The sequence below is a fragment of the Lynx canadensis genome, chromosome F2, assembly GCF_007474595.2.
Source record: "Lynx canadensis isolate LIC74 chromosome F2, mLynCan4.pri.v2, whole genome shotgun sequence".
Lineage (NCBI taxonomy): Eukaryota > Metazoa > Chordata > Mammalia > Carnivora > Felidae > Lynx > Lynx canadensis.
The window spans coordinates 17,103,473-17,128,579 of record NC_044320.2 but is presented as its reverse complement, the minus strand read 5'-3'; the positions used below and the strand labels follow the sequence as shown (position 1 = coordinate 17,128,579).

The window sequence follows — 25,107 nt, the reverse complement described above, 5'->3', positions numbered from 1 at the left end:
CCTGGTGCTTGGCAAAAAGAATAATGACAATATTTGATAATGATTGCTAATGTTTACTGTTTTCATATGCCAGGCACAATGGTTAGTTTTTTGTGTGCTTTATCATTTAGTTCTTAGCATAACCCTGTGAGATAAGTGCAATTATTATCCTCAGGTTACAGTTGAGGAAACTGAGGCTCAAAGAGGTGAAGGAATTTGCCCAGAGCTGCAGAGCAGAAAGTGAAGTCAGTGTTCCGAGCCGGGTCCTATTTCTTAGCCTTAAACGCTCCTGTTACAGCAGTTCTCATTAGAACAAGTCCTCATTAGAAGGGAAAAGTAAAGGGACAGGTGTAGTTATGAAAAAGAAGGAACAGTGACACTGCCCTGGGGTCTGAACTCCAGAATTTTCCTGGGTTTTATTCCTTCATTCACTTATTTAGCAGCTACGTGTTGATTTATTTGTTCATTCAGCAGCTGTGATAGTCATCATCCTAATAAGAGTGCAATCATTAAACACTTTTATATGCCAAGAACCCTTATAAGTGCTCGTGATTATTTTGTCTTCGTGACATCCCTGGGGGGTAAGTACTGTCAGTCTCTCCTTTTTATGGATGAGGAAGCAGAGGCACAGAGAGCACAGAGGTTGCCCAAGACCAAACAGTAAGAGCACCAGACCCCAGAACACGCACACTTTGACCCCAGAAGAGCTCACTCCAGTGCGCTGCGCTAGACATTATGGAGAGACTGGCGACAGAAAGCCCCCCAACCTCAATGCAAAACCCTGCTCCAGGCACTGTGGAGGTGCTGGCGGGGTCCAGACCCCCTACCCCCGAGGAATCTGAGCAGACCGGCAGGCCCAATCAAGCAGGATTAACTAAGTGCTGTAATTGAGAAAAGTACTGCGGAAGCACAACGAAGGGTGTAATTATTGTGCTCTGAGGGAATCGTGGAGGTTTTCCTAAAGGGGGTGGCATCTGAACTGACCCATGGAATGAGAAGGAACAATGTCTGGAGGTGTGTCAGATATGATTGTATTCAGCTGTTAGCAGCAGAGATCCTGACCCCTGGTGACGTAGCCAGATGGGGGCTTACTCGTGTCAGACAAGAGGGGTGAGTGGGACGATGCCTGGGCTGTACCACTGGGGACCCAGGCTCTGTCTTTCCACTACACCATTCTTAGCTATAGGCCTCCGATCCCAGGTGTGTGTTCTTGAGGTGGAAAGGTGGCTGCCGCGTGTCCGGGCTTCACATCTCCATCCCAGGAAAGAGAAAGCAGGATGAACGAGGCATTGAACATGTGCCTACTAGGGCTTTACTGTTACATTGGGAAGAGATGCCCCTCTCAGGGACTTCTGTCCTTGGTTCATCAACCAGAACTGCACTGCCTGGCCACCCACACGTACCAGGGAGGGCAGCCCTGCATTTTTAAGGTAGGCACATTGCTGCCGTGAACAAACTGGGGTGAATGGTGGGATGGTTGTTGAGTTGGCAGATAAAGTGTGTGTGGCCTAAGAGGAGAAGAGGAAGAAAGGTATTTCTGGTGAAGGTAAAGCTGTGTCCTGGAAGCCGAGCATATTCTGAGGAGGTGGAGAGGGGGATGGAGGGACAGTTGTGCAAAGAGATGATTGCAGACTTGAGGGTGGACGTGGAGGAGGGTGGCTGGTAATCCATAGGTACTGGGGAGCTATGGCAGGTTTCCGAGGACGCGTGTCAAGCATTTAGGGAAGGTAAGACTGACAGCAGTGTGCCTTGTGCAGACAAATCAGCTCGGTTCTGGTTTGAAATAAAAAGTTTCAGACCAGGGGACCAGTTTTGCCTTAGGGCAAAAAGAAGACCGAGTGCAGTAAGAAAGTGAGGGATGATGGGGAGCTTTCCTTTTAGATCCTGCCAATAGGAATCCCAAATTAACCCAATGCTAGTCAGCTGTTACAAGGACATAAGTAGCTCTCCCTTTTCATAGCTCAGTTACTGAAAGCTGTGGAGGTAGGTACCATTACTCCCCAGACACTACAGTTGGCCTTTGTCCTGATCCTCAGACTGCTAGGTATTACCTGCATCAGAATAACTTTGGTCATGACCGTTCACCTTTGCTTTAAATGGACAGGATGGTATCAGGAGGCCTCAGAGGCCCTTCTGTTAGGTTCCCCACTCTGGATTCCTCCAGCAAGGACTGATTCTCTGCTCAATTTATTAGCTACTCTCTAAACCTCAATTTCCTCGTCTCGAAAATAGAGATCGTTCTAATAGCTGCCTGATGAGTTGTTGTGAAGCTTTGGAAGAAATTTGTAAAAGAGCTGAGCACAGCGCCTAACACTGTGTTCAGCAAATATCACCTGCTGTCACCATCATCACCACCAGCATCATCACTGTCACTGCCACAACCTCTGGCATGTGACTTTATTGTATCCTTGAGATGCCAAGTGATTAACATACATGGATTTTATCATTGATTCCAAGACCCAGACTGCCCCCGTCTTATTGCATTCCCCCCCCTCCCCCTCACGCATACGCACTGGTTAGTGGCAGGTCCGAGTAACCACTGAAATGGAAAGCCTTCCCAGAAAATCGCCGTGAGACCCTGGTGCAGTGTTCAGGTAGGATAATGTGCTGTGTCATAGTCAAATACAGACAGCGCGGTTCTGAAAGGATGCCTGACTACTCACATGGCCCCGTGGTAGACGATAAAGTAGACATTGTTTTTAGTAGTGACAAGGTAGTTTCGTTTTTAACTGAGGGGTGGGGGGGGAGTCCCTCCTGGTTCCCCTCCCCCACCCTTCTCTAAGGCCCCCTCCCGGCATCCAACAGGTTGTGATTTTAAGAATCACCCACAATGTGTTTCCTGTTCCTATGCTTATAGTCTTACTTTTAAGAGGGGCCGATTGGGGGTGGTGTGAGTGTGTGTGTGTGTGTGTGTGTGTGTGTGGGTGTGGGTGTGGGTGTATAACAGACCCCCCCCCCACGGAGAAAAACAATCGTGACAACAGTGTATCAGTTTCCACCCAAACTTTATTTTTTTTTTTATATGAAGTTTATTGACAAATTGGTTTCCATACAACACCCAGTGCTCATCCCAAAAGGTGCCCTCCTCAATACCCATCACCCACCCGCCCCTCCCTCCCACCCCCCATCAACCCTCAGTTTGTTCTCAGTTTTTAACAGTCTCTTATGCTTTGGCTCTCTCCCACTCTAACGTCCTTTTTTTTTTTTTTTTTTTTACCTTCCCCTCCCCCATGGGTTCCTGTTAAGTTTCTCAGGATCCACATAAGAGTGAAACCATATGGTATCTGTCTTTCTCTGTATGGCTTATTTCACTTAGCATCACACTCTCCAGTTCCATCCACGTTGCTACAAAAGGCCATATTTCATTTTTTCTCATTGCCACGTAGTATTCCATTGTGTATATAAACCACAATTTCTTTATCCATTCATCAGTTGATGGACATTTAGGCTCTTTCCATAATTTGGCTATTGTTGAGAGTGCTGCTATGAACATTGCGGTACAAGTGCCCCTATGCATCAGTACTCCTGTATCCCTTGGGTAGATTCCTAGCAGTGCTATTGCTGGGTCATAGGGTAGGTCTATTTTTAATTTTCTGAGGAACCTCCACACTGCTTTCCAGAGCGGCTGCACCAATTTGCATTCCCACCAACAGTGCAAGAGGGTTCCCGTTTCTCCACATCCTCTCCAGCATCTATAGTCTCCTGATTTGTTCATTTTGGCCACTCTGACTGGCGTGAGGTGATACCTGAGTGTGGTTTTGATTTGTATTTCCCTGATAAGGAGCGACGCTGAACATCTTTTCATGTGCCTGTTGGCCATCTGGATGTCTTCTTTAGAGAAGTGTCTATTCATGTTTTCTGCCCATTTCTTCACTGGGTTATTTGTTTTTCGGGTGTGGAGTTTGGTGAGCTCTTTATAGATTTTAGATACTAGCCCTTTGTCCGATATGTCATTTGCAAATATCTTTTCCCATTCCGTTGGTTGCCTTTTAGTTTTGTTGGTTGTTTCCTTTGCTGTGCAGAAGCTTTTTATCTTCATAAGGTCCCAGTAATTCACTTTTGCTTTTAATTCCCTTGCCTTTGGGGATGTGTCGAGTAAGAGATTGCTACGGCTGAGGTCAGAGAGGTCTTTTCCTGCTTTCTCCTCTAAGGTTCTGATGGTTTCCTGTCTCACATTTAGGTCCTTTATCCATTTTGAGTTTATTTTTGTAAATGGTGTGAGAAAGTGGTCTAGTTTCAACCTTCTGCATGTTGCTGTCCAGTTCTCCCAGCACCATTTGTTAAAGAGGCTGTCTTTTTTCCATTGGATGTTCTTTCCTGCTTTGTCAAAGATGAGTTGGCCATATGTTTGTGGGTCTAGTTCTGTCCACCCAAACTTTAAAATGGAATAAAAGAGGCCAGAGCCAGAACTGATTTTCTTGCTTACCCCTCTTGTTTACCACCCCGGTGAACAATTTTCAGTAAAAAGCCACAGTGCACACACTTTCTTCCTCCCCTCTGCCTGCCTCCACACCTCTAGTACTAGAAACACTTAGTGGACATTAAATCTTATCACAGGGTGTTTCGCTGCGATAGAGTTGCCACATAGAATCTGCAGTGAATGAAATACTTGTACTGTCGATCCATGGGGAATCAGTATTTGTAAGGAGCGTGCCCCCGGCGTTCACTTTGGTGTAAGAGATCTGTGGTATGTTTTGGGGGTGCACAGGCTTGGTTTGGGATAGAAAAGTGAGAAGCGTATGATGGGTTTACTTTTGGGTTTCAAGCCATGCTTGGTTTACCCCGCAGGGGGAAACCAGCAAAATCTTGGGAACCATTTGCTGTCCAATTCAGTGTGGGCAGTGGACTCATGGATCCCTGGGGCCTCAGAGAGTGTCCAGATTGAGTTAGCTCCTTCTTTGGGAGGGAATCCTCCCTGTTGGGGGCCCTGGACAGACTGTGGGAGAGAGGAGTCTGCTGTTGAGAAAGGAAGAGGGAAGACGTGAGCAAGAGTTTCTGGGCTCCGGGTTCTCCTTGGCCCGGTTGGATGCCTGCAGCTGCAGCTTCTAGACTCCGAAACATCTGCAGAAAACCAAGGAAGGACCAGAAGTCTAAATTGAGGCAGCATGCGTGCATGCCCTGGCTGTGCAAACATTATGGTTTAAGTCAGTGTTGCAGAAAGACTCCAGAAAAACACTCCTCGGTGGGGCTGAGGTCCATGCCCCACCCCCAGCTGTCTTGCTCCCCCTCCCGCTTTGTCCCCTCTGACTGGTGAGGCTGAACGAATACGAAGTTCCCTATACCCCCAGAACACCACAGACACACAGTGTTGCTGCCTTAATAACAGCGATCGTCACCCAGATTGAGCACCTGCTGTGTACCGGGCCCTCTGCTAAATACTCTCACTATGTCATTCAGTCTGACCATGAGTAGTACTTTGAGAGCAGGGTCGTAGCCCAGTTTTAAAGACAGGAAACCAAAGCTCAGAAAGGTTAGGTACTTGCCAAAGGTCACAGAGAGAAAGTAGCCAAGTCAGGATTCAAATTCAGATCAGTCTGATCCCAAAGCTGATGTCCTTTTTTTTTTAAGTAGTTTTTTTTTTTTTTTTTAATTATTTTGAGAAAGAGAGAGACCGAGCACACAAGCCGGGGAGGGGCAGAGAGAGACAGAGACAGAGAGAGAGAGAGAGAGAGAGAGAGGGAATCCCAAGCAGGCTCCACACTGCCAGTGCCAAGCTGGATGTGGGGCTTGAACCCACGAACCGTGAGATCATGACCCGAGCCGAAGTCAAGAGCAGGATGCCTGACCGACTGAGCCACCCACGTGCCCCCCAAGGCTGATGCTGTTAGTCATCACCAGGTCTTTCCGAAATCTTGTGGAGGTGCCCCACCCCAGCCTAGGAGGAAGTATGGGGAGAAGGGACAGTTTTAGAATGTGCTTCTAGACGCTCTGATTGCTTTTCTGCTAAAGGGGTGTAGGGGTGTGGGCGTTCATGCATGCGTGAGGATGTGTGTGTGTAAGTTTAGTGAAAACAAGAGAATTCCAAATCCATGCTTGTGATCCAACTGCCCCACCCCAAAAAGACAACTCTAAAGCCTCCAGCAGTGTCTATGACAGAACATTCCCCGGGGGCCCTGCCCCCTTTCCGCCCTCTCCTTGGCTGTAGGGAGGAGGAATCCCAGCGGGCTGCAGGCTGCGCTCCCGGGACTGATGAGAATCCGGGTGCTACTTTCAGGATGCTGAACAGCCTTGCCAGCCAATAGGGGAAGGAGATGGAGGGAGCAGGCATTGGGAGAGGAGATGGCTGTGTTGCTGTTTTTATACAATAAAAGAGGATCATTGTAATTGGGAGCCCTTGAATCATAACACGTCTGCCTATGGCTCTCTCCAGCTGCAGAGCCATTTAGTTAAATAGCGCACAGAAAACTCCTTTCAGCAGATATTACTTTCCCGCTGTTCTTAAATACAAGACTGAGCTGAATTGCTGTAAGGACAAAGCCATCTCAGCCCGCCCCCCCCCCCTCCACCCCGGGTATACCCAGAGCCCTCGCGGAATTTCCCTGGCCTGTGGAGGAGGACATTTAGAAATTATTTTCCTTTGCACTGCACCCTTGCCTTTTTGGAAACAGCTCCTTTAAGATATTTGCACACAGTCTGGTCAGAGTTGGATGTCATAGTCAAGTTGTTTATGGGGGGTAGTGACCCAGAAGGGGCAGAGAGAGGCCAGAATGCCAGTGCGGGTAGAGATGGGGTGTGTCCTTGCTTTTGGAGGAGGGCGGTGGGAAATGGAGAGATATGGACTGACAACTAGAAGCTGGGAAGACTGCCCTCAGGTCAAGAAATTTAGAGGAAGGGATGGCAGTGGCTCCAAGCAGGAGCAGAGAAGAAGCACAGACCCTCACCTAACCTCCCCTAACAGAGCGCCGAGGGCTCATTACCCTGTACTTTCTTCCCGGGAACTTTGTGTTACAGAATTAATTAGGAGAATGCGGTGAACTTCTGCCAGAGCCGCGCAGTTCAGGAGAGTGGAAGATTTCACAGTGTTCCCAGGAGCAGGGGCTTTTGGGCTCACAGAGCCACAGAGTGGACACGGTTTGGGTCACTCCATGGGTTAATGGTAGACATTCCAAAGATGGAGGGCTGTATTCAGCAGCGTGAAATTGAACACGGCCTGACGTCAGCACTTTCAGAAATGGGATTTATGGGTCTTCTGGTACAAACTCTAATGTCCTCTGGGGTCCCTGGAGGAAGATAGTGGGGACCGGGGGATGAGTCTAATAGCAACATGGTGCATTAGTGGGATCAAGGAATGTTCCAGCTGGGAGAAACTTCAGGGAGCACTTAGTCCATCTTAGGGAAACTGAGGCCCAAAGAGGTAAGGGATTTGCCCAAGATCACACGATTATATGGCAGAGTATTACTTTCCTCTTCTATAGCTTGAGGCTCTTCGGTTTCCTCGAGCCTTCCCTAACCTAGCCTCTTTTCCTCTGTCCAGTCAACGAACACCTGCCAGAGGACGAAAACGACATCCCTGCCCTCAGGAAGTCCTCAGTCATTTGGCCCTTAGCAACTGCACTGATCGTCACACCGACATCGTAGGAGCAATGCTGAGCCCTTTTTTGTGGATTAGCTCATGAGAATCCCAAGAGATACAAGAACCCTTTTATTTCCACTTAACAGGCGAGGAACAGCAGAGTGGGAAGCCCTCTGTCCGAGGTTTCTGGGAGCCAGGCAGTCTTCTTCCGTACTGGTGCTCCCCAGGCATGGGCCTGTGCCACCTGTCCTGCCCTCTGTGCACCTGTGGCTCCTCCATCACTGATTAGAACCAGCGGCCAAGCCACCAGCCAGCGCCGAGGGTAACACAAGGATGCACGTGCAGTTAGGGCTTGACAAAGGGCTTTTTTAAAAATGGTTTTTATTTATTTTGAGAGAGTGTGTATGCGTGGGAGTGGGGGAGGGGCAGAGAGAGCAGAGATCATGACCTGAGCCGAAATCAGGAGTCAGACGCTTAACTGAGCCACCCGGGCAGACAAAGGGCTTTCTTGTGCATAGTTGGTTTTTTTCCCCCCAATGTGTCGAATGCCAACTGTATGTAGGTTCCTCACACCCTCACACCATCGTCCAGGTCGTTTGTACAGCAGCCCTGCTGAGCAGATAGTGTGAAGGTCAGGGCCAGGATTCCAGCACAGGTCTGTGGAATCCAAGACTGGAGCAGTTCTAGCCACATCAGGCATGCTGCAGCCATAACCCACTGATTGGGAGAACTCTGTGGGCAGGGACAGGTCACTTAGGGATACAGAATCACCAGTTGACTGCCCAGGTTAGTTTCCCTGATGTCCCCCTAAAAGTAAAGGAATCTGAGGCACTTCAGGCAACTTTCAGCTGAGCAGCAGATACTTCTTTGAGCATGTTAAGAAGTACCAATTATAATGTATGGGGCAGTATGTGCCAAGCCCTGTGCAGCTCTGTACGTGGGTCCTAGAGTTAGCCCCTATTTTAAAATAGCTTACGGTGTAATGTACATACCTTAGAATCCACCCAGGTATAAAATGTACAACTAACTGATACCTAGTGTATTTACAGTTGTGCAACCATCACAACAATCTAGTTTTAGAACATTTCTGTCATCCCAAAGACAGATCCTGTGTCCATTAGCAGTCACTTCCCAGCCCCCTCCCAGCCCCCTTCCCCAAGCCTTAGCAACCTCAGCTACCTTCTGTCCTATAGACCTGCCCTTGTTGGACATTCCACATGGGAGAAACCGTGTAATCTGTGGTCTTCCCTATTTAATTTCTTTCGCTTCACATAATGTTTTTGAGGCTCATCCGTATTATAGTATGCATCTGTACTTCATTGTTTTTATGGCTAAATAGTATTCCATTGTGTGGCTATGCCTGCGAGGGCTGCCATCACAAAATGCCACAGACTGGGTGGCTTAAACAACAGGCATTTATTTTCTCACAGTTCTGGAGGCTGGACGTTCAAGATCAAGGTGTCAGCACATTGGATTTCTTCTGAGGCCTCTCTCCTTGGCTCGCAGATGGTTTCCTTCTCACTCTGTCCTCACACGGCCTTTTCTCTGTGCACACACATCCCTGGTGTCCCTCTGTATGTCCAGATTTCCTCTTAAAGGACACCAGGCACATTGCTCTAGGGCCCACACTGATGACTTGTTTTAACTTAATCACTTCGTTAAAGGCCCTATGTCCAGGGTCATTTGGGTGGCTCAGTCGGTTAAGGGTCCGACTTCAGCTCAGGTCATGATCTCACAGTTGGTGGGTTCGAGCCCCGTGTCAGGCTCTGAGCTGCTGGCACAGAGCCTGCTTGGGATTCTCTCTCTCTCCCTCTCTCTCTGCCCCTCCCCTGCTTTCTCTCTCCCTCTCTCTCAAAAATAAATAAATAAACATTAAAAAAAAATAAAGGCCCTATCTCTGAATACAGTCACATTCTGGGGTCCTGGGGATAGAGCTTCAATGTATGAATTGGCGGCGGGGGGGGGGGGCAGAGCACACAATCCAGCCCATATTTTGTTTATCCATTCACCTGTCAACAATTGGATTTCTACATTTGGGGCATTATAATAATGCTGCTGTGAACACTTGTGTGCAATGTTTGTGTGGAGGTGCGTTTTCATTTCTCTCGGGAGGATACGTGGGAGTGGAACTGCTGGATTGGATGGTCACTCTATGCTTTCCTTTTTGAGAAAACGCCAAGCTCTTCTCCAAAGTGGCAGCACCGTTGCACACTCCCAGCAGCAGTGCATGAGGGTTCTGATTTCGCCGGGTCTTTGCCGGTCCTTGGCATTGTCGTGGGTCCCATTTTACAGGTGAGGAAACTGAGCACAGCGTGGGGAAGGTCAGTCACATGGCTAGCAGGCAGGATTCACGCACTGGTCTGACCAGTGAACTACCCAGGGCCTGGACTGGGTGAGGCAAACGAGGCACCCAGTGTGCAAAATACAAGGTGGTGCTCGCTCCCGGGCTCCTGCAAATGTAGGGTCAGCGCTTGAGAGGGAGTGCCTCCTTGAGTTCTGTGTCCTGGGTGCCTAGTTTGCCACTGCCTCACCCTTGTCCTGGCCTTGCCACTGTGTGTAGGGTACTGTGCTCAGTATTGGGAGCAGGGGAAGGGACACAGATGACCAAGCCACAGCCTCTTCCCTGGAGGTGTTCTCAGTCTAGCTGGGGAACGTGTGCATTTGCTGGTCTACACAGTGGGCCTAGCTGGACTTGCAGGCCTGGAACCCCTGCTGCTAAGGCCGCTGTGTGAATTATAGGGGGTAACACCTGTAAAGTACTTAGCACAGCACCCGGCACCGAGGCAGTGCCCTAGAAATGCTGGCTCATATTGTTTTGTTATCCCCGACATATCTCTGACCTCATGTGCTATGAGGCTGCCTCTGAGTCACTGTGGTTTGAGGGATATCCTAGTGCCATGAATCGATGACTAGGGGCCACACCCCTACCCCACAGAAGGGGCCATCACCCAGCGAGAGCAGGAACTGGTCATCCAGGCTCTCCTCAGACCTGCCGAGCCTGTCCTGGCGGACCCTGGTGGGTCCTGTCCCCAGAGCCCAGCGCTGGCTCCACTCGAGGTTCTGGCATTTCCTGGCTGGGCTGCAGTGACGCTCTTGTGTCTGGCTGTGTTACCTCCAGAGCCATAGTGTGATTCCTGTGCTCCCAGGTGTGAGAAAGTACCTGATGGATAGTGCTTGAGGCCGAGGTGAGGCAGGGAAGGGTGGCTTCCGGTCCTTTCTGCTGAGCTGACAGTCCCCTGGTTTTCTCCAGCTGGGAGAAAGAGCCCTGTGTGTGGCTCCACTTATAACCAGATCAGCCTGCGGGTCTTTCAGGGTTGGGAGGGGTGCACTGATTGATCCTGGTAGGGGATTTGTGGAATCAACTTCAAGATTTCTGGATATAGAAGATATGTGCCAGTTACAAAAATGATGGGAATTTGCGGTTCTTAAATACCACATCTGATCGTGTTTCCTTACCCTCCTAAAAAGCTCCCCAAGTCACTGGTTGTCCAGGAGTCACAAACCCAAATGCTTTCAGGGGCTTTGAAGGTAGTATAGAAGAGTGAAGGGGTGAAGTATAGGGCAGTAGAAAGCAGTGGGGAATGGGTCAAAGTGGAAAGCATATGCCCAGTCTAAAGGCATTCGAAATCAATTTTTTCCCATTGTGCTTTCCTGTCTATTCTGAGGACTCCCACTTAGTAACTTCTAACCCATAGGATCAAGTCCAAATTCCTGACCCTAGCATGGTGGCTCTTGGAGAGCTGACCTCTGCCTACCAGGCTTATTCTACCATAACTAGTTCCCCCGCCCCCTCTGCCATATGCCCCACACTTCGGCCAGACAAGACTGATGCCTAAACCTTGTGTGCCGTCCTTTCCTTTTCATTCCTTTCCACACATAGATTCTTTTCCCTGGAAAGACTCATCCCCCAAACTTAGCAAGACCTACTCATTCCTGCTATAGAGATACTTGCTCCCTCCTCCGAGAGGCTAGTGTGCCATAGAAATAACCCCTTATAAATCTTAGCAGATAAAATAGAAAAAAAATGGATTTTTGTCTGTTTGCACATCTGTTTCCCTGGAAAACTGTGAGCCACCACCCCCCCCCGCCAACCCTCACCGCAAGGGAGACTTTCCTATTTGTCTCCACGTTCCCAGCACCAGCACAAGGCTGGCCCACTTAGTAGGTTCAAAATGAATATCTCTCATGTGATTGGATTGTTACTGAGGATGAGTAAAGGACCCTTTACTGTTTGGGAGCCTGTGCTCTCGGTCAACACAAGTTGGCAGCCAGATGCGTTGCTGCTCGCTGCTGCCCCTGGTGGCAGGTTCTTGACACTGCCTGGAAGGACAGTCAACTTGGACCATTTTGTAACAGGAAGCAGTGGAGGAAGCTTCCGTCCCAGACTGGTTTTGTCCCGGATTCAGGATCTTTTGGCCAAACTCTGCCAAGCCGCCTGCCTCCCTGGCTCAGCCCTACTGCCTCTTCTGGATCCCTGGCCTATCTGTGCAGCCTGGATCCACTGCCTCCCTCCAACTTGTCCCACGTGACACCTACAGCACCGTCACAGGTGTTGTTGCAGGGTCTTTCTACTACTTTCAATATTAAACTTTCTTTTATTTTTTATGTTTTTTGCAAAGTCTGAACTTGAGACCAAACTCTACTGTAAAGGTGTTAGAGAGAAAGGAAACCAAACCGATTGAATGCTACGTACCACCCATTGAATCTTGTTTTAAATTGTTTCATTTTCCCAATAACCCCACTTGGTAGACGTTTTTATACCTATTTTATGTATGAGAAAATTGAAGTTTTAAGAAATTAGCTTGCCTGAGTTATACGGGAAATGGCCGAGCTGGGATTTAAAGCCAGGTCTGAGTGACATCAGACCCCAGGGGATCTGTGGCCACATCACAATGTTGGAGTGTTAGGTAAAGAGTATTAAGAGTCTGTGTTGGGGCACCTGGCTGGCTCAGTCGGAAGAGCATGTGACTTCTGATCTTAGGGTCGTGAGTCTTTGAGTTCCACGTTGGGTGTGGAGATTATTAAAAAAAAAAAAAAAAAAAGTCTGTGTTAAGTGCCTTAGCACATGGGATACCAGGGAAACTGGTTCTGTATTCCCTTCCAGAGTTTAAGATTTTGCTTATGAAAGCCTGCACAGGTAGAATTAGTAACAGGAGCGTCTTTTTCCTTTCCCTTACCAGGTGCTTCTTGGCCAGTTTCTCATTCTCAAGATATTTGTCCTCTCACAGTTTCGTCAACAATTTTTCCCTGCTCTGGGGAGGCAAGAAAAAAAGTACCTGTCACGAGAGAGATGGCCAGATTTACTAAATCTTCATAATCTTGCTGGACCATCTCATGTGATGGGAAGATGGTCTCACTGAGATTTCAGTGTACTGAGTGTGTGGTTGAAAATAACTGGCCATCCTGTGACAGACGTGCATGAGCCTTCTGGAATAGGCGCTGAATAAATGTACATGAGTCGTCAGTTATGATGCAGTGACCACTAAGCCCCAGTATCCTAGTGGCTTAACAAAGCAAGGTCTATCTCTTAGTCTTTGGAGGTGTGCTGAAAGGCAACCGGTCATCAAGGTAGCTTTCTTCGAAGCTGGGACTTAGGGATCCAGGCAGCCTTGACTTGGTGGGCACAGCATTTGAAACAATTGGCTTTCAGGCTGCTGGAGCAGAGGAAAAGAAAATTAAATGGTCACATACGCACTCCCTAAAACTATCACCTCTCCTCCCCCTGCCTAACTCTAGGATGCTGGGAAACCAGGGGTGGGGAGAGTGGATGTGAATATGAGTGTTTGGTGAGCAGTACATATTTCTGACCTGTGAAGCCCTGGACTGGCCGTGCTATTCCAGCAAGTCATTGTTCCTGTAAGCCTGGCTGGGGATCAGGGAGTAAAGAGGATCAGTGGCAGAGCCCAGACTTGAACACAGCTTCCAGACACTTAGTCCGGTGCCACTTTGGCTCTAAGGACAGCGCTCAGTTGTCTCTGTCAATTGGGATGTGGAGGAGCCGTCCTAATGCTCAGAAAGGCCACCAAACACTAAAAATAATTTTTTGCAACATCTTTACCTTTCTTATTTTGTAGAATACCATTGCAGTTTGGATTTACATTGAACATCCAATGCGGGGTAAAGAAAATGAACGTTAATGAGCCCACAGCTGCTGCCAAGCACTAGTGAGTAACTCTGATGGCCAGCATTTGCCTCGAGAGCGCGATGTGCCAGGCGGATTCTCAGCTCTATGTGGACAAATTTATGTACTCCACCCAACTCCCCTAGGAGGTCCTTTACTGTTAATTTCCTCCTGAGAGAGGCCTGATTATCTGTATATAACAGATGAGGAAACTGAGGCTCAGAGAAGTCACATGGCTAGGAAGAGGCAGAGCCCAGCCTCACAGGCAGATCTAGCTGATCCTCAACCCAACACTCAATTCGTGAGGTTTGGGAGTATGTTGGGGGATGCAGGAAAGGCCTAGGGTTGCGTAGCGGTGCTATTCAGGTGAGTAGTTGAATGCTTTGGGGGTATTCTGCCATGCCTGTCTATTCCGAGGTGTGCCGGAAGCGTTACGGATGCTGGACATTTGGTTTATTCGTACAGGAAATATTCAGGAACCTACTATGCATCAGACACGCTGGTAAATACTAGAAATACTGAGGTGCTTTCAATCTGATTTATTTCTCCGTGGGACTTTCTAGATTTTCAAAAATGTCCTTGAAAGATAACTTCAGGACCTCGATCATTCCTGCCTGGAATGATCATGTATTTGAGTTTTGGCTTCAAGAACATGGCCTGTGGCACCTGGGCTCTGCTTGGAAAGCAAGGACCCCCTTCAGCCAATTGATCCTGTGATTGAACAGCCCAGCGTTTGTTGGTTACCAACTTCGCACTAGTTCCTGTCTCAGACGGTCAGCCAGCCGGTGATAAAGCCAACATTTGAGATCACCTAGTCCACCCCTCTGAGGTTTTATAGTAGAGGAAACCAAGGCTCTCTCTAGGTTGTGAAATACTCTAGGCCCTTCTGCTTCTTTAAAATGTTTCAGTCTCAAAGCGCATTCCAGAGCAACAGATTTTACCAGTGATTCAAGACGAGTTCCTCCCTCTACTGCGCTTCCATTCAGGAATGTTAAGGATACAGGGTTCTACCCCTCTTAGGCACTTTATACCTTTGACAGTGTGCCTTTCCATTTACCCTGGGGGCCCAGGGCAGGAGCGCTGACCAGCCTCATCTCCCGCCTAGCCCCCCAATTTGAGGGGGTGCTTGAGGAAGCAGTCCCTCCATCATGGAGAAGGTAAAGGACACGTACAATGTCAGATGATTAGCAGTGGAACCTGGGCTCCAACCCTGTGCTTTTTGCTTGTGCTTCACGTGTGTGTGTGTGTGTGTGTGTGTGTGTGTGTGTGTGTGGTTTTCTTGCTTGTTTTTCGGTATTAGAATTTTATGGCCAAGTTCTCTGACAAAAACTAATCATTTTAGACTTTCAGGGTGGGGGGGTGGAGGTGGGGGAGGTATATGTCTGGGGAAGTATGTCTATTAAATAGTTTTGGTTTTGGTGAACATCACATTTTTTCACTCAGGGTTTAAATTGCGGAGTTTGGGTCTCCGAAAGTAATGGCATGACTCGGTTATCTCTGCGGTGAGGAGAACTTGGCTTTCATGATCCTGGTAATCCGAGGAGGGGCCTTCAGGGCTCCATCTTCCTGACCGTGAGAAGTTTTCCATCCAGGTGACAGGGCTGGATCCGGGGCTGTGGGCAGCCTCCCTCATTCTGAGATTTTGGAGGAGTCCTGTCCTTCTGCCCGCCCACTAACCCTCCGCCTTTGCTTTGCACAAATGACGGGCATTTGAATTTACTTACGAGAAAAACAAAACGCTTTTGACTCCTGTAGCTCATCTGGTGGGGCAAGCGTCCGTCGGTCTTGCGGTTCAGATGCCCTTGATGACAGAGGACCCCAGCCACTATTACATCTCTTTCATCGTGGCTCCATCACATCCTGCCCTCCTCTCCCATCCTGGGTTCACATGGTAGCTGTGTGCCAGGCCTGCAACCCCTTCCGAGAGGGGCAGGAACCGTGTCCTGGACAGCACGGTGGAGCCCCAAGCTCTAGTGGCCACCCCTTGCGCAGAGTAGTTGCTCAGTAAATATTTGTGGAATTTCTGAGGCAGGCAGCACTAGTGAACCCACAGTGACCCTTATCCGGGACACAAGCTGTTGGAGATTTGGCACATGGGTCATTTGTTCTGGCAACTAATGAAACATCTTTGCACCATGTGCTATCGGCAACCCTAAATGCAGGTTAACAGCAAATGCTTGCATTAGTCATGAGGATAGCTAGTGGTCACTTCGTGCCAAGTCTTTTCCCAAGGGAGGAGAGAGCAGTGGAGGGCGGGGAGGCAGGGTGGGAGGGAGAGAGGATGGAAATCATATTAAACCACAGGAATAAAAGAACAAAGAACACAGGTTCCCCCCCCCCCCCAGTGAAAACCATGTGAGAGGCTTGCCTGAAAGACTTGTAAAAACATAACAAAAACCTGCAGCTGGAAGTTATATCTTGTGTAGACAGGTGCACATGCACACACACACACGGGTTATACACACGTACACACACAGGTGAACACACACGCCCACGTACCCACACAGGTGCACACGCACACACATACACACACATACACACAGCTAAAACATAGTACAGCTGAAAAGTTTAATTTGTGAGTCTTTTATTTGACAGGACATAGGTATTGTGTACAACCTTAGTCGCAGAAAATACACATTGAGACTAATTGTTTTGTAAGTTCTGAGCTGTAGATACTCTGTGAATCAAGGCTTTTAATGAATGAAAAGACTGTTTGTGTAGGGTTGGTTAAAATAACAACCCATGAGAAAATTCTTAATCCTAGGTTTGCAGAAGGGGACTATTTATTGCCTAATTACCTACTTCATTGTGGGTGCCTATAATAAAATTCTCAGGTTATATTGGGCAAAATTGGGCAAAGTGTAGTTTTTAATAAAATAATTTTTTAAGTAAACATACTCCTGCAAATTTCCCATAATGCCCCTTTTTGTGAAATGAGTTTCATAAGTTGGGACTTGACATCTTTCCTCATGAACAGGATTTTGACACGGAGCTTCTATTCAGGGGCTCTGGAAACACAAGGGGAATGTTTTCATTTCAGAAGAGGAATCTAGAAAGTAAGGAAGCAGAAATGTTTGGCAGTGTCCTCCCATCCCCCCCCCCCCCAATCACGTTTGGAGGAAGGTGACTGCCACTTCTGGACAGTCACTGTCTTTCTGTTCAGATGAGCCCTCGTGGAACTTCCCCACGATTCTGGAACAAGTACGTGGCCTGAAAGAAATTCCATGCACAGATGGGAATCAGGAGGCCTGGAGACACCCAGCTCAGCCACCCGCTGCCTGCTGACATTGAGAGGGTCGTTCTTTCCCTCTCCAGCCTCAGTTTCCCTGCTCGTAAAGTAGGGGTGACCTTACAGCCTCTGAGCCACTTCTCTTCCCTGAAGTGTGCAGGGCGGGTTGTCTCTGCCCGCTCCAGGTTGGCAGGACTTCTGCAGGTAGGGCCGGCTGTCAGATGCCTGCTGCCACCCTGGCTGCCTCTGAGCGGCCAGTTGACTCAGACCTTTCTAGAAGCCTTGTACAAAAGAACTCGACTTTCCACCGAAATTGCCCGTGGAACTATGGTGACGTTTCCTTGGAAAACCCACGTGGTGTTGAGCAAGCAGGCTGCTCCGTGCAGCTGCTGACAGTCCAAACTCCCAAGGCAGTGGGTCTGCAACTGATTTACAGGGAAGCACCAAGAAGGGGCGGCTGGTGGGGGGTGGGGGTGGCTGGAGAGAGGGCTGGCAGGTTCTCAGGTCCCAGTGCCTGGCTGGAAAAGTTAACCGGCCATCTCCTCGAGGGGGACAAAGCCATCTCCGAGAGGGGGGACAAAGCTGGCCAGACCTGCCCTCCCACCCCTCCTCCTCTGGAATGCCGTGTTTATTTATGGCTCTGTGGATCCCTGTTTCTCTTGGGAAATCACTTCTCCCAGGGCTGGGGGAAGCTGGCAGGATGTCTCCAAAGCAGGCTCCTTCCCCCCGCCCCCAGCAGTCAGAGCTTTTGGACACCAGGGATTGGGGGTGGGAGATGCCTCAGGAGAACAGGAGGAGGTAGGCCCGCAGGTGGTGTTGGGGACTTCTGAGTGGTCAGCCTGGATTAGCACCCTCTCCTTCCCCCTTTCCGGTTCGGTTTGGAGCCTGGAAAGAGGGTGGGGACTTAAAAGTGAAAGCAGCCAAGCAAAAGCAGCCGAATTTCCCTCTCCCTTCCCCCGCCCCAGCGAGCAACCCCAAAATGATGCCAGGAGCAGAGGTGCGAGGGCTCTTAGGTTAGTAGGTGGTCAGAGCCAGACTTGGTGGTTTAGCCATCTGGTGTCTTTCTATTCGAGGCTGTGATGGTGGCTCCGGGCCCACCTCACATTCCTTGCCTCTCGTCGCTTCCTCCAGAGACTCGTGCTAGAACTCACTTTCCAGCTCTACCCTCACCTCCACGGGGAAGCCTTCCCTGCAGTGGTCTCTGCCCCTGCCCCTCCAGACCAGGGTTTCTCTACGTCAGCACTGCCGACATTTGGGGTCAGGCAGTTGTCTGTCGTGGGGGCTGTGCTGTGCCCCTTGGGGTGTGGAGAGCACCCCTGGTCCTCCTCCACCAGATGCCAGCAGCACCTTCCCCAAAATGCCTCCAGATGCAGCCAAATGTCTCCTGGGGGGAGACCGTCCCCTCTTCCCTCCCTCCCCCTCCACTGCCAACCTTGGGGCCAAATCACATGCCCTGTTCTGTTTCCTTCACAACCCTCTTCCCTCCCTGACATGATCTTATTTTTCTCTCTTGATCCCGCTGGTGAGCAGCCCTGGCGGCCCGTTATATTCACCTGAGAAGCTTTAAAAAAATCCCAACGCCAGGCCCCACCCCAGGTGATTCCACCAGAATCTTGGGAGAGACTCCTTAAAAGCTTCCTGGCTTGGTCTGCTGGGCGGCCTGGGTCGAGAAACATTTTGCTCTGTCCCTCTGGCGGGTAAGCCACCACATGAGGGAGGAGCACGGCGGCCTTGACCACACCTGTAAGTCCAGAGAACGATGCCCGGTGCACAGTAGGACTCGACACTGAGATCCCACGAACGTGCAAACACTCCAGACAACCCATCATCACTAGTAGGTGTTCTTTGTTCTTTCGCTATTACCATTCGTTCGCTCAACAAACATTCATCGAATGCTTGCTGTGTGCCAGGTGTGGTGGTGCTACATGCTGGGGATGCCAAGCTGAGCAAAACTGAACCCCCGTCTTCTAGGTGCCTCCAGGCTCCTAGGAGGCAAATATGTAAAACGCGAGGTTGCCCATAGGATGCGATCGTTGCTAGACTGGCGGTGTGCAGAAAGCAGCTAGAACAGAGAACACGGAGTTCCTAAAAAGACACGAAAAGGAGCCTCGTTTCTCTTAGCGAGGTGTTTTCCTTAGTTTTGACACTTGGGTGACATCACAGCAGCTGAGCCAGCTGAGGTCCTGGGAGGCCACCTAACTTCCGATAGGAGCCACCTGCCTAACGTGGCCCCGTCTGGATTCAGACCCAGATCTGCCTTCCTCGAAGGCCCGTGTTCCTTCTAGGAGATGCTACTGTGTCCAGAGCTGAGACTGGAACACAGGACCCTGGGTTGGTTCTGTGTGCACAGCAGCCACTCGGTGCCCTCAACCAGCACGTAGGATGCTCGCCGCTCCCACCACTAACCTGCTGTGGACCGTCCATCTCCTGCCCCCGAAGAGTTTTACCCCCGAAGCCCTTTCAGTCTATGAAACCAAGAATCAGACTGTCTTCGTTTGACTCCTCAGAAGGAGACCCCAAGACAAAGATTTAAGTGAAGGTGGTTTATTTGAGAAGTATAGGAATCTCTGGCAGGGAGCCAGGAAGGGAGCCTAGGAAGAGAAGGCGGGGGGGGGGGGGGGGGGGGAGGGACACGAAGTACTTTCCAGCAAGTTACCATGGTGGGCACCTGGGGCCGCAGCTCACGGGACCGCATGGCCCACCCAAGGGGTGTGGCAGGCATGGGACTCACCAGTACCCACTCAGGAAGCAAAGTGGGCCCGGAAACCAGAGAGAGCCCACAAGCAAGAAAACACAGGTGTTGGCAGTTAGAATTCTATGAGGCTCAAGTGCGCGGAAGGGGGCACGCGGTAGGGCACGGGCGGCATCTGCTCAGACCCAGAGGAGCGCTTCTCAAATATCATTTTTTTTTCAGTTGTCAGTCTCATTTTTGGGGCACCTGTTGTATACAGAGCTCCGGGCTGGGTTTGAAGGTTTGAAATAGACATTCTGTCTCGGAGGGGTTGGCGGTCACAGACAGGTGACCAGAGCTCTGTCTGTGTAAGCCTCACTTCTGCAAACACTGGTATGAAAAAGGTCCGGGTCCTCAGCCCAGCATTCGTGGCATTTCCCTGGGCAGGATGCAGCCCCCTCTCGTCATTCCCTCCCCCTGGAGCGCTCTGCTCCAGGAGTTTTGAACTGCTTGCAGCTCCTCAAAAAGCGTCTTCTTTCTCTTCTCCCTCTGGACCTAAATTTATACGTGGTAGCCCTTCTTCTTTGTTCCCAGAATAACCCCCCCATCGTTTATGAGTCGGGTTAATATCTCCTCCTCCGGGAAGCCATCTCTGACTAACACTCCAATCCAGGTGCCCTTGGCCGTTGTCAGGGTCACTATTCTTATTCCTCTCGGAGGAGTTGTCATAGAAGATTGTCATCACATCTTCTCTGTAAGCTTTGGGGAAGCCATGGATACATGTTTCCTTTTCACTGGGCGTTAAACTAGGCCTGGGTGTGAAAGCTAGGCCTGAATTTCAAACTTAGCTGAATAGCTTCCTAATTGTGAAACTGGGACTGGATTTCAAGCCTCAGTTTTCTAGTCCTTAGAAATGGGCACAATAATGCTTCCCTCACAAGAGTGCTGGAAGCATTAGAGAAATTCATGAAAACTGCCTAGGACACAGTATACATACAGGCATCTGAGTCAGGGCCCCCGACAGAACGTGGAGTAGTAACGGGAATTAGTGAATGGACCGTTCACAGGTAGGTGCTCAGGGATGAGTAGAGCCAGCAGGAAATGGGGAAGCCCTGGGTGAGCAACAGCTGCAGGGCCCGAAAGAGCAAACGGAGGGGTGGCCCCTGGAACCGGAGAGAGGCTGTCTTACATGATAAGTACCAACTAACCTTGACTGTGCACCTGCTATGGTCACTGTTGTAAATCACTTAAGCCGCATTTATGGGGTATTCTTGTTTGTCCCATTTGACGGATAGGAAAGGTGAGGCACAGAAAGATTCATTTTCTCTGCGTCTCGAAGTTGGGGTGGGACCTTGCTGTCCTATGACCCTCTGATCTGTGTGGTTGGTGAGCGGGAGCCATTATTGCTTCTACTGCTACTTTGTCGCGGTGGCTGGGCCCTAAAATGTGAGGCAACGCGGGCTCCTAGGCGGGCTCAGACGCTTTCCAGCCAACTTATTAGCTACAAATTGTAGCCATCTCACCTGGGCCCTAAATGGGCATATTTATCGAGTAATGAAATTGAAAGTCTCATCCCTTTAAGCTTCTGGTAACGTAGGACATGGTTCACTCCTAAGAGTTTTAATACTCGCGCATATTTGTTGACTCCATGAATCCTTTTTGACATTTATTCAGGATTTCCAGGCTGTATGGGAAGGAAAGCAAAACACCATCGTCAGTGTTGTAGGTAGAAATAGAAAAAAAGGGTTTTCCATTCAGATTGAAATGTTAGGCACTTGCAGGTGGCCTTTGAATTTAGATGGCAAATTTAACACTCCTGTCGGGGGCCACCCAACCTGGTAACCACAGCCAGCATCCTGCCCAGCGGGCACCCCACAGTCAAGATAGGGATCGTGGTACCGATACACAGGGCTTAGGGCGGGCCATGTGAGGCTCCGTACTAATCACTGATGTTGGGCTTCTGTGTGCCCGGCCTCCTCCCAAGATGTTAACACAGGTTTACTCATTCAATTCCTATAACTACCTTCTAGGGTGGGGTCTATTATTAGCCCCATTTTGCAGATGAGGAAACGGAGGCGCCAGGAAATGAAGTAATTTGCCCGAAGTCACCCAGGTGATGAGTGGAAGACCGCTAATTGAAATCCAGAGTCTGACTCAGGATACCTTCTCTGAACTTCAGTGTTATTGCCTCTCTGTAAGATAAGGCCCTCTTATTTTACGAGTGAGGCTCAGAGAGGTACAGTGACTTGTCCAAAGTCACCCAGCCTTGTTAGCAGGAAAGTTCAAAAGGGTTCTTAGTGACTCCTTCGGACTCTGAACCATCCTGTCGCCTTTTTTTTTTTTCTTTCAGTTTTCTTACTCATCTGTAAAATGGGGCTAATAATTATACCTTTAAATATTTTGAAGAGACTAATAATCATTTCTGCCCTGACTCCTTGTAGATATGAGGACCACATACAGTGTATGTGGGCACCTCACGTAAACTGCAGGGTGCTAGAACAGGTTTCTAGTAAATGACAGCGCTGGCCTTGGTCAGCAGAGTTCAAAGCACATGTATTAACCCACACGGTTCATCCTTCATAATCCATAATCCTCAGCACACCCTTTCAGGTTTGCAGCTGCAGAATCAGTTGTAGGAAGGAGAGTACCTTGTCAGGATATGGAAGCTAGTGAGGGCGCTTTCTAAGATTTGAACCTGACCAGTCTGGGTTGGAGCTCCTTACCAGCAGCTATGTTATTTTTTTTTAATTATTTTATTTTAGAGGCCGCACATGTGAACAGGGGAGAGGGGCAGAGGGAGAGAGAGAGAAAGAGAAGAGAATCTTCACGCTGAGCGTGGAGCCCGATGGCTTGATCCCACAACCCTGGGCTCATCACCTGAGCGGAAACCCAGAGTTGGATGTTCAAATGACTGAGCCACCCATGCGCCCCCACCCCCAGCAGCTATATTATTAACAAATCTTGTCAATGTTACATTTTGCACCTCACACACATTTTCTCAAGCACTAGCTACAGCCACAAAATAAAGGAAAATCATTTCTTTATAAAACCTGAATCTGGGAGGGACTGGTCTTTTTTTTTTTTTTTTTTTTTTTTTTTTTTTTTGCAACATCCTAACAGAGATGATGACAAATGCCCTCTGTACCACCTTTCAGCTTGAGGAAGCTTCCAGAGGGAAATAAGGGCCTCAGAGACCCGCCCTCTGAAGTCCTATTAGCAGGTGTATCACAGCAGAAAGGGCAGAGACGGTTGAAGTGGCTAGAGGAGGAAGAACCCAAAGAAACTAGAAAGAAGAGCTGAAAACAAACCTCCCAGGGGCAAAGAGAGCTCATTTATGCGCAATGCCATGGTGTTACTTAGTTATGTCCGCTGGAAGTGATTTTAGACCATAGGTAACCTCACAAGCCATCGGGGGCACATGTGCCTGATGTGACCTGGGCCACATCCTTTACTAGGTAAGCTCCAGACAGGCTGGCTGTGGGGTGTGAAGTTTAAGAGCAGGACCAAGGGGTGCCTGGGTGGCTCAGTTGGTTAAGTGTCCAACTTCGACTCAGGTCATGATCTCGTGGTTCGTGAGTTCCAGCCCCGCGTCGGGCTCTGTGCTGACAGTTCAGAGCCTGGAACCTGCTTTGGATTCTGTGTCTCCCTCTCTCTCTGCCCCTCCCCCACTTGCGCTCTGTCTGTCTGTCTCTTTCTCTCTCTCTCAAAAATAAACAAACCTTAAAAAAAAAAAAAAATGGCGGGACCAAGAGTGAGGCAGACCTGAGTTTGAATCATGACTCCACCCTTTTCCAGCCGTGTGCCCCGAGGCCACAGTGTGCCACCATTTCATCACCTGTAAAGAGAGGTAATCACTGTCTACATAATACAATATTTTTGCAGATTAGAGGAAATCCTATACTTGGAGAAGTGGCTGCCGAAAGAGCTAGAAACAGAAAGAGTTAGAAAAGGTTGCCTCTGGGGAGTATGTTGGAGGGGGTTAACTTTTATCATAAGCCGGTGGTTTTCATTATAAGCCTCTGTAGTATTTCATTTCTTAATTATGAGCATGTATTTCTTTGCTAAAAATGGTTTTAAGGCATTTTATGAGGGGCGCCTCGGTGGCTTAGTTGGTTAAGCGTCCAACTCTTGAATTCAGCTCAGGTCATGATCTCAGCATCCTGAGATTGAGCCCTGCGTTGGGCTCTGCGCTGACAGCATGGAGCCTGCTTGGGATTCTCTCTCTCCCTCTCTCTCTGCCCCTCCCCTGCTCAGTTGCTCTCTCTCTCTCCCACGCTCTCTCTCTCCCAAATAAATAAGTAAACTTAAGAAAGAGAAAGCATTTTACAAGATCATGTAAACCCAGCACTGTGCAAAATGCTTGGCAAATAGTAAGAGTTGAATAAATGCAGGCTGTTTTTCTGGATTCCTTAAATGACTCGCTGTCACTATTTCCTGAATGCTTCAGGAACGCAGTCTGGGGTTGCTGTTTCAGCCTAGAGCAGCCGAGTGCTCCACAATTACAACAGGCAAGTGATTTGGACAGATCTCTTCTTGCCAAATGAATCATTTTGCTTCCTGATTCTAATGCCGTCTCCCCTCCTTGCCACCAACGTGCTGGAGAAGGCAGACAGTGCCTCACTACGGGTCTCCCCTCACCCCCGGATTCAGCTAGTGGTGGACTTAGCTTCCTTAAATCTCCAGGTTCCCTGGACTCTCCGGCCGGGGCTGTGAGAGGGAAGAACGAATCCGGCATGGACTCACCGAGCTCAGAGTGAAGCAGATTCGCTTCATTTCTTCAAAAATGGCTTTTGAGCTAGTAGATGAGGAGAACGCCCCAAGTCAAGCATCTCTGGTGTTAATCGAGGTGTTTGAGAAAGGCACTCATGAGTTCTTTGGAAACATGATGGAGAAATGTTGGATGATGCCGTTGGATAAGTTTGCAGGTTAAATGACCGCACCAGAGGGTATTGACAGATCTGAGTAGAATTGTCCGGACTGAGGTTCCTGGTGGCGAGTCTGGCTCTCTGGGCTCACCCCTATTCTAACCTAAATGCTAGCCCTAGGAGTCATCCGATGTGTGGCCTTTGGAACTCACACTGCTTCTTACAAGCTACAGTGATACGGGAAGGTGCTTCACTTCTGAAAACCTCAGTTTCCTCATCTGTAAAATGGGGGATAGTAACACCTGCCTCATCGGTTTGTTTAAGGGACAAGGCAAGGAGAATGCCTCGTGCCACGCCCGAGACCTTGCAGACCTTCAGGCAATGGTTACTTGCATTTCACTGTGGTCAGAAATAACACGAAGCTGGGAGTATTAGTGGGTTTATTGGATGATAAGCACAGCCATTTAGAAGATCTCAAGAAGAATGAGCCAAATCTAGTGACTTGAAGAACAGCATCAAGTCCCACGAGAGAGCGGGAGACAGAACCCTGAGGCACCGCAGATCCTGGGTGGGAAAGGCTGTATGGGCTGCAGGTCCCGGAAGGACTAGTGGTGTGAAGAGGGATGTGGAGATAGTTTTTAGCAGCATTGGGAACAAGCCTCCTCACAGAATTGTGCTCAGCAGTTTGCAGTATTGTGTGCAAAGTGGGACATTCTCAAACTAATACGT

The 25,107-nt window shown here is 49.2% G+C and overlaps 1 protein-coding gene across 2 annotated transcripts in view; it reads left to right on the top strand.

The window, feature by feature from the left end:
• ZHX2 (zinc fingers and homeoboxes 2) overlaps positions 1-25,107 on the top strand; it is a 164,164-nt gene that overhangs the window by 2,690 nt on the left and 136,367 nt on the right. The window contains exon 2 of one of the 2 annotated variants that reach the window (XM_030304546.1): positions 13,567-13,656. The exons of the other annotated variant lie outside the window; for it this stretch is intronic. The gene's annotated coding sequence lies outside the window, so the exon portion shown is untranslated. The remainder of the gene's footprint in view (positions 1-13,566; positions 13,657-25,107) is intronic. 2 annotated transcript variants of the gene reach the window in all.